The sequence below is a fragment of the Charadrius vociferus genome, unplaced genomic scaffold (assembly GCF_000708025.1).
Source record: "Charadrius vociferus isolate BGI_N301 unplaced genomic scaffold, ASM70802v2 scaffold459, whole genome shotgun sequence".
Lineage (NCBI taxonomy): Eukaryota > Metazoa > Chordata > Aves > Charadriiformes > Charadriidae > Charadrius > Charadrius vociferus.
This window is the reverse complement of record NW_009650249.1, coordinates 2,272,453-2,282,007: the sequence shown is the minus strand read 5'-3', so window position 1 is coordinate 2,282,007 and position 9,555 is coordinate 2,272,453.

Here is a 9,555-nt window from a genome sequence, read left to right as displayed (position 1 = left end):
GTGGATTTATGGTCTTAGCAAATCCCAGGCAGCAGCATGCATCGCTCCCTGCCCTGCTTCCCTTCCAGCATGCCCCAATGGCTCATGTAGGAGGTCCCCATCCAGTATGCAACCCCCTGACAACCCCCTTCCGTTGCACCCAATATCCTATAGAATTTGGGCAAGCTAGGGGGCCTGCTCAGGCTCTGGGGACTGCCAGGACATTCATACATGGCATCCTGTGGTGCCAATGTCCCTGGAACATGGCACCTGACTCCATCATGCCTTTGAAATGCTGCCTTAGAAGAGCACATCTCCATGGCAGGCATGAGCAACAAAAAGCCAAACCCAGCTGAACCAGCAAGGGAGTTTATGCAGGTGTGCTGCGTTTCAGATACGCTAGTGCAGCTTTCATGGCTGTATAAACTGCCCCCTCTGTACCACGGTTGCCTTAGCTATAACCACGCAAGAGAGCAAGATGCCTGATGCCCTGGTGAGGGGCACTCAGGAGCCCTGAACTTATTTCCAGGCTTGAGGGGTGACTTTGGGTGGTGGATGCCAAATGGGTTCTCCCTGAGCTGGATAGCAGCCACATCCTTGCAGCAGCCACGTCCTGGGGTCATGGGCAAGGAGAGCTGGGACATCTCTGGGCCGGTGACTCGCAGAGGACAGCACTCACCCGCAGGTCCTGCCTTGGCCTGGGATGAAGCACAGGCATGGATGTAGCATGCAGAGCACACGCTGCCACGTGTCTGCTGTGATTTTGGTGGCTCTGTATCACAAAGATGCACAGTACCTTGATTTGTATCTCAATAAATGTTATCTCCCAAATTTTAGAATGGGCTACATTGCCTTGAAGAAAATCTCTCGGCCCCTGTTATGTTCAGCAAAGAAACAGGCAGGACAAATTGCCTCCTCGAGGTTTCTGTACTGGATACTTGTATAGACCACTGTGAATTATTCTCTGGTGGTACTGACTGCTCCACTGATCATGGAGATGATTTTTATTTTTTTTTTTCTTATGGTATCTTTCCAATTTATTGAGATCACTTGGAATTCCAGCCCTGTCCTCTGATGTACTTGCTGTCCCTTCCAGCAAGGTATTGTCTGCAAATCTAATAATCATCCATGTTATGCCATCGTTCAACTCTTAATGAAAATATTGAATAAAGCTGCTCCCAGGAGAGACCCTGTCTGGAAGCCCACTCAATCCATCTGTCCATTTCAACGGTGAACTGCTGATAACCACTCCCCAGGTACCTTACAAACAGGTTTTTCACCCATCCTGTAATAACTGCATGTAGATGAGGGTCCCGTGTGAGACAGCAACAAAACCTCTCTGTCCTGACCATGTTAGACAAGGACCAGTCTGTGTCAGTGCATACAGCAAGGTTCCTGGTCACAAAAGGACATTAGATTGATTTGACACATCAGTTCTTGACAAGTTCATCAAGACTGATGTTCCTGTCGTCTTCAGGGTGCTTACAAGCAGTGTGACTATTTCATCCGATATTTTCTAGTTTATAAATTATACCGAGAAGCTTAATGCACCCTGGTCCTTCTTTTCCCACCTTCTTGGAAGTCGTTTCACAGGTCTTCAGTGGGAACTAATGCTTCCAGATGGCTCAGCCAGGTTTTTAAGGTGTGTATTGGGTCCAGGTTGTTTGAAAACATCTGTCTCTGAAGTGCTTGTTCATTCCTTGGCTCCTGGTTTGGCTTCTCACCTGTATCCGTGCTTCTCTGTGAAGACTCATTGAGACCTCAGGGCTGAGACTTGCAATCTGTGGACCTTGGCATCAGGTTTGACCTTGCCGCCTTTCTGCTTCACCGTGCATCCTCTGAGCACAGGGACAGACATGGGGACCTGTTCCACCTCCACCCTCTCTAAACCACTCATTACATTTATTTGCGATGAATTAGCCTTGATCTTTCAACTCCTCACAATTGACGAGCCAACCAGGAGAGCCCATCAAAGTGCCTAAAATGCCAAGCTCAGTGCTAACCCTTTGGCTTGCTGCTGTTTAATGCTTTCCTTTGGAGGCTGAGCAGAGCGTTTCCCCACTCCATCTGAGGCCCATTAATACTAACATAAGTAATTTCAGTGTTTTTAGAAATCTAAAGCTGACTAGAAGGAAATGTATTTCAGCTCAGGTAGTGGCTGTTACTGCTTTACGGTTGTTCCTTCATACCCTAATTTCAAGGAACAGCGGCACTGCATATAAGCATGGATCTCCACTCCCAAGCCTAGGTTGAATGGGAGTCCTAGTTTTACCCCTAAACTGGGTATCTTTTGCAATGCAGCTTTTTGGACCATGTGCACAATGATTGCTCCAACTGTTGCCTCCTGAAGGTTTCGGTGACAGTTCACCCAGGACAGCAGTGACAATCTTGTTTCCCTCCATGCTCTTTTCAGCTCAGGGCTGGTATCTGCAGATCTTTCCCAGCTGTGTCTCCACGAGGTGGTCAGCACTGGGCACTCAGGTGTGCGTCGTGGCTGTTCTCCTGCAATTGCCTAAAAGCCCTTTGAACCAAGGAGGAGTTAGTGCCTTTGGCTTGTTAATTTGCAAGGTGAAATCTCAATTACAGTGTTATTTTTGGACACTCTGCTCATGTCACAGAGATTTTTAATGAGTGAGTCACAGGGACCCCCTTTTTGCTGCAAAAAAACCCCAACAAACCACTTGGACCATTTGGGGTTATCCTACCAAATCCTGGGGGTCTGCAAAGGTGCTGTGGGAAGGGAAACGTTCCCATACCAGCCATTGGAGGCAGAAAAAAATATACAAGAAATGGAGATCGGGATATAATTAGAGGTTGTTTCAACCCTTCAGCCTGAATACCAACACCTCACTGCAAGCAGTTATTCACTTTGCTTGTAACGGCAGCTGTCTGCGGCTGCTGCCAAGCGTACGGGTAGTCTGACCGCCAGCACAGTGAAATCATTGTTGCTGGGGCTGGGGACAAGCTTGAAGACCTGAATGGGTGACCCTGGTCAATCTGAGATGCTTCTGTAGGTAGCGAGAGATGCTCTGGGGAGTAGTCCTGGGGGTACGCAGCGGCTGGGGGCGATCGGGACCTGCCTGGCTCAGAGAGCCAACAGTTGGGGTAAAAAGGGAGGCGATTTGGGGCTCTATCTGCTACCACCACCCAGCAAGGTACTTCTGAGCTGCCTGACCTCAAAGGAAGGATGGGGTTTGTCCAGCGTAGCAGTCTCTGACCCTTGCTAAAGGCTGAGTGTTGGGTTATACAGAGTAGCAGTTTAACTAGTTATTAGTGGATGAAGCACTTTGTGATGGAGCATGAGAACCTTCAGCCAGAGATGTATAAGGGAAGCAGGGTCCAGGCTGGTAATAAACTTCAAACAACACTTCAAAAAACTTACCCCAAACCCAAACAAAGTGACGTTTGCTGCAATTCATGCTGGTGGTACAACATCACCCGGGCTGGGTACATATTTGCTGGCACATAACATGGAGCGGGTCCAGCCCGTGGGACTGAAGAAATCCTGCTGGTAGCCCCCTGGGGCACGGCATTTGCCCTTGGCTGGCTCTCAGGACAGCCTGAAGCCATACAAACCATGCCTTCTGCTGCGAGTCGGGATACATCCACGGAGGTCTGGCCTCTGCAACGCAGAATCCAGTTAAATACATCCAAGCTTCTCCTTACGGAGTCCAAGAGCATTGCTGCCAAATCTCTCACCACGGTGGCTTCCAGGAATCGCTTTGGAAGGGAGAGCTGCGAGAGCGGGACCCTGGGCCAACAGCCCAGGCTGCTTCCACCTCCCGCTTGGGAGGGGATGGCTCCTACAGCTTGGACATCTTCTCCAGCTTGCCGGTGGCACTCGTGGGACATGGGGACGCTGTGGCTCAGTGGAAAAGCTCCGCGGCTCTCCACACCATTAGAAACAGCCATATCGCTCGCACTCCCCCCTGTATCCAAACCTCCCCCGTGGTCCAGCACAGGCACAACTGAGCTGTGCTGGGGTGGTCCATGCTGCCGCCGGCTCCTCAGCATCTCTGCAGAGTTGCCATGGAAACCATTAATTAACCACCATCCCTTGCCTGACGGCATCAAGCCCCGAGAACAAGATCTTCACCTTCATCGCACGCCGGCACGACAAAAACCTGGGGGCAGGTAGTCCGCAGCAAGAAAGCAGGCAAAGCCCTGGGCAGACAATGTTTAAATGACTTTATTTTTTTTTCCTCCTTTTATAAATGGGCACAGCACAGAAATAATTAAAAAAAATAGACAGTACCATTACAGTGCTAGATCCATTGGCAAAGATTATTTTTATAGTCTTTTTTTAATTATTTTTAAAGTTTTGGCCATTGAGTAAGAACAAAAACAATTAACAAACATTTTATTTTATTTTATTTTTGTTTTTTAACAGACACTATGAAGCAATTTAAGTACTAAACTCTAGAAGAGTTATGTACATACAAAAAAAAAGTTCTGTTTAAGATATGTTTCCTATTAAAAATATTTACATGCATTTTTTTCCCTCCCATATTCATTGAAAGGTAAAACACTTGTAGTTTCTTCTATTGTTAAAGATTTTTCATTCTCCTGTTGGGAATTTAAATCAGCTCCAAAGAAAAAGTGAAGTGGGGCTCACTTGTTGGGCTTTTCTTTTTCTCTGAATTATTTAAATCTTCTGGAAAGGGATTTTTTTTTGGATGTATATCAATGGATTTTTTGTTTGGTTGGGTTTTTTTTTTCTTTTTTCTTTTTTTTTTTAATTTATACAAGAATGTTTCATGTTTATTTACAGAAGAACCAATGGGTGGCGATTTATCCTGGAGACATGGCGGTGAGCGTTAGTGAGAGATAAGCATGTGATTTTAAAAAGTAGTTCTATCAAACTGCAATGGATATACATTTTTCTAAAGTCAGCAGTTCTGTCTGGTTTGATTGTCAGCTGTACTTTTATGACTTAGACCAGGGGGACCCAGAACAGGGGTAGCTTATGCACGTGAAGTCACTGGTACCCTTGAGGTCTTTGGCGATGCAGTGGATGAGCTGTCTGGAACGTGGGGGGAGAAAAATAAATCTGGGCATCGCACGGGTGTCTCCTAGGGTGACTTTTTCCCCAAAATAAAAATAATAGTAAAAAAAATAAAATAATAAAAATAATAAAAATTTGTACGCTCCAGACTGAGACTTCTCTATAGAGACTGGGAGTGGATACATCAGCAGAGCTGCAGGCACAAGGTACGCGGGACAAACCAGAGTCGGCAAAAGGCTCCTCACCCCGACCATCCCTGCAGCGCCGAGGCGGACGGAATGAGGCCCTTTGCCACGCCGGGACGGAGAGCGGGAGGGGAGGAAGGCGCCAGCAGCACGGGGGAGGCCAAATCCTGCAGCCCACTGCAGAGGAGGGGGTGGGAGGGCTGCAGAGTCCGGCACGCGATGCCGACTGATAAACCCTCCTCATCCTCTTTAGGTGCAGAGTTTGCATTGAACCTGTGCACGCGCGCGTGCTTTGCGCACACACACGTATATACATATATACATATATATTAATTACATACACATATATATACATACATACACGCACGCCGCACCCACCCCTGTCGCCGCAGCCTCCAGCCCGGCCGAGCTGCTGGCGAGGCGCCCGGCGAGACGCCAGTTAATTCTAATAAACCTCTCCGCGTTGAAAACTCAATGTCACTTTAGGAGTTGCCAGAGCCTCGCAGAAAACCTCCAGAGCCCAGAAACGCCTACAATCATAAAAAGGGTGGATGAGGAGGGGGTTAAAAAAAAAAAAAAATAAAAAAAAATGCATTCTTGTTTTTAGCTAATGGTTTTGTTCCCCTTAAAGCCTCTGTGCTGGTGACTCACGGCAGGGGGCGGAGAGCTCTGAATTACGAGTCTGGGGAGCAGGAGCCAAGGCTCTCGCGGAGCAAAGCAGCTCCCGCACAGGGACCTTCAGCACCCACCAGGCAAAACTGGGAGGGAATGGGAAATCTGGAGGCAAACCAGCATGCCACGGCCCACAGCACCATCGCCTTCCCTCCAGCGGGGTCCTCCCCAGCGCAGCGGCCCGCTGCTTATTTTTGAAAGGTCCAAAATCAAAGAGATTTTTTTTTTTTTTGGAGGAAAGGGATAACTCATTCCCAACCCTGCAAAACCTGTCTGGGGCTGGGTCCAACTCCCTCCCCTGCCTTTCCCGTCCTCCTGCTTCCAGCCCCTAGTTTGGGCTCTCGCACATGTTTTCTGGCCCTCCCTTCCCTTTAACCCCCTCCTCCTGCCTCCTCCTTATTTATGTGGTCCAAGAGTCACCGGCTACTTTATCATTCTCCTCTGAGACATCGGCTGCTGCAAATCACAGCAGGGAGGGAGAGTGGGCACAGCTGGGAGAGGACCCACCACCGTCTTTCACACCTTGCAGTTGCAGTTCTCCTAAAATTATGAAACTGGCACGGCAAAGAGTTTTCCTTCAGCGTATCATACGTGCACACACACAAACACGCAGAAAAGAAATGGAAAACCAAGCGGAAAAGCCCTTCTCTACGCCCACGCAGGCTGCCCACATCCTCGTGGTGCACAGCTGGAAAGATGAGCACATCTGGGCACTGCCCCAGCTGGGGGGCTGCAGCCGTTCGTGGGCAATATCACTACGAGGGATAGACACAGGCTGGGGAAGGGGCTGAATTTGTGTGGAGGGGGACGATGCCAAATCTGGCAGCATTTGAGAGGGGAAGATGGGGGAGATGCTCAAGCTACCATCGGAATTAATTTCCCTCCAATCCTGCTCTGCAGCCAAATCAACAGCTGAGAAAAGATGCTTTCGTTGCTCCCTCCCCATAGTGCTTTCTCGCCTCTTTCCCATCCATCTTCGCACCAGGAATCCCTCAAAAGCCTCAGAGTGTGGTGAGACACGTGTGCCCGTGCAGAAGCTCCTGCTGGAGGAAGCAGCTGTACCCCGCTGCCCACCATCTGCCACCGACTGCCCTCGGCACGGCCGTGGGCTCAGCACCACTGCCCGGCGCAGGACCAGGAGCCCCAACACGTGGTGCCATGCACGACTGTGGGGATGAGCACGCTGCAGCCCACCACCACCACAACCCTCGTACGGACCCCGAGAGCATCATTCATCTGGGTTTCATTGGGGTTTTACCATCCCCATTGCTCCAGTTATAGAGAGCTGATGGTATCCGCAATTTTTTTGGAGCTGAGCTTTCCCGAAAAAATACAGCCCACGTTCAACTCCGTCCCACCACCCCTTACCCTACAAGGGAGGCATAAGATCAGCTATGCTCCAGCTAGGCAAGGCTTGTTTTTCTTCCAAGCGTCAACTCCAACAACTAACCCGGTGGTCCTGCAGAGCTGAGGCGACAGGAAAGGCTGTCATGATTTATCACCAGAAAAAGGTGGGCTCCAAGCCCAAAAGAGTCTCCTTGAGCTCACATCCCCTCTCCAGGCAGGCAGCAACACAGCAAACATGGAAGCAGCAGACATACAAAGACTTTAGACTTTGGTCAATTCTGATTACCAGTTTAATTGCCTTCACCTTTTTTTTTTTGCATGTGGTTGTCTCGTACTTTTAATTACCACAAGAAGAAGCGCTGCCCAGCCGCCTCGTGCCCTCCCACTTCCAGCCTTCCTCACTTCTGAAACTGTAACGGATTTAAGTGCCGGGATTACAACTTAACACCAGCTGAGTGAACTGAGGTTAAGCTTGAATGAATAAAAAAATTGTATTATAGAACTTCAGACTATTAAATAGGAAAAAAATGGAATGAAGAAGATTAGGGAAGCAGCTAAGAAAAGCAGCATTTGAAAGATTAAGCTGGGAGGGTGTTTTTTTAACGCAAGCTCAAAAGATTAAGTCCACGGTGTTCCAAAAGATGGTGATTTTGGGTGGCCTTCATACCTGCTGTGCCCAACTCATTAAATTATGAAAAGACATGATTTCTGCCACTCCCCAACAGGTAGGGCCCTTCGTGTAGTCCCAACGGGACCAAAAGAAAACCCCAAACCATCAAAACCATGAGTTGAAACTCTCCCTTTGGAGCAGGTCAGAGAAAGCGGCCCTTGGAGCCAGGTTGTCACCAGCCTTCTTCAGATGTGTGGTCCCCCCTTCAAAGCATCCTCATCCTCCATGGCCAGGACGGAACCAAGAAATGGGTACACAAACACACACACTCTACACTGTCTACTTTTCAGCATCACTACCCAAGACATCCAACAGGACCGTCTTCTCCAAACTAAACCACCCAAAACAATGATGAATTTGAGGCTGATATCTCTAAAATGGGTATTTTCAGAGCTGGCCTGTGTGCAGGGGCTCTGCTCCCTACCCTGAAGTAAAACCAGGTTGGCTTTTTGGGTCTCAGTCCCTGCATTGCTCACCCCAAGGGAGCGTAGCCCAAACCTCACATCTTCCCAACCACCAAGTCCCATCCAGCCATCATATGCAGTGCAATGAAAATTTACAGGGATTTCATTTCATATATATATATAACTGTGTATGTATGCGAGTGTGTATATATATATATATCTAAAATATGCGTTTGGCCTCTCAAATTCCTAACATAAAGAAGCGCTGCTGTCTTGTAGCGTCCACCAGGGTCATAAATCCCTATATCCACTAAAACCCTGAGGGGACAAAGTGTCACTGTGTCTGTGCAGGTTAATTCACGATGCAACAGAGTCAAAGCAACAGATTTTTTTTCCATTTTCCTGTTTAAATTTCTCTAAGAACAAAGCCAAGGTCTCCATGGGACACCATCGAGATTGCAACCATCATGAAAACAAAGCTCCTTGACTGCATCGCAAACAACGCTTCAGCTAATTAAAAGCCAACTCCTTGAAATATCTAATTGACTTTTCTGTGCAGAGAGCTTGCTCCAAAAAATCTAGCCTTTTCTAGAAGGCACAGTTGGGCTCCAGATCAGGCCCTGCTGCTCTGAACCTTAGGTAGCCTCAGAGGGGAAACCACTGCATTTGGGTGATGATGGCTTCCAGGATGTTTTGCTCTCAGGCTCCTGGGTGCCCCGTGGGTTATACTGGAATTTAAGCAACAACAAAAGAAACACAAACCATCAATCCTGGGTATTGCAAAAGAGATGTAGCGGCCAACCTGCCCTGGGGCTGACTGGTGGAGAGCCACCACTCTGCCTCACCTTCCTCATTTTCTGGGTTCCAGTGGCCCAGCGGAGACCCCTGCCTGACCCCCGAGGGGACAGAGTATTGCCTCTGCTTTGCAATTCTTTTCTTATGCTGCGTCTCATGCCTTGTTGAGCTTTGTGAGATGTTATCCCAGCTGGAGGAACTGGGGAGAGGGTTTAGCTTCTCCATTTCCAACTCCTCTCCCTGCCGACTCCCCACCACGCAACATCCCATTCCTTTTTAAAACCAGTGCTGTCGGTCGTACTGCACAAGCTGAGTTTTATTGGTCACAGTGAAAACCCAGCAAAAGCAAGGGCCCTTCTCAACCAAACCCCTCGGCGGACGGCGACGCGCCGTTTCTGTAGATTTAAGGTCTCTGGCTGTGCACAGCGATGCAGTGAAGAGCAGTGGCGGCAGGAGGGGAGCAGCATGAGATACCCCAATGCGTCTTCTTGCTGTTCC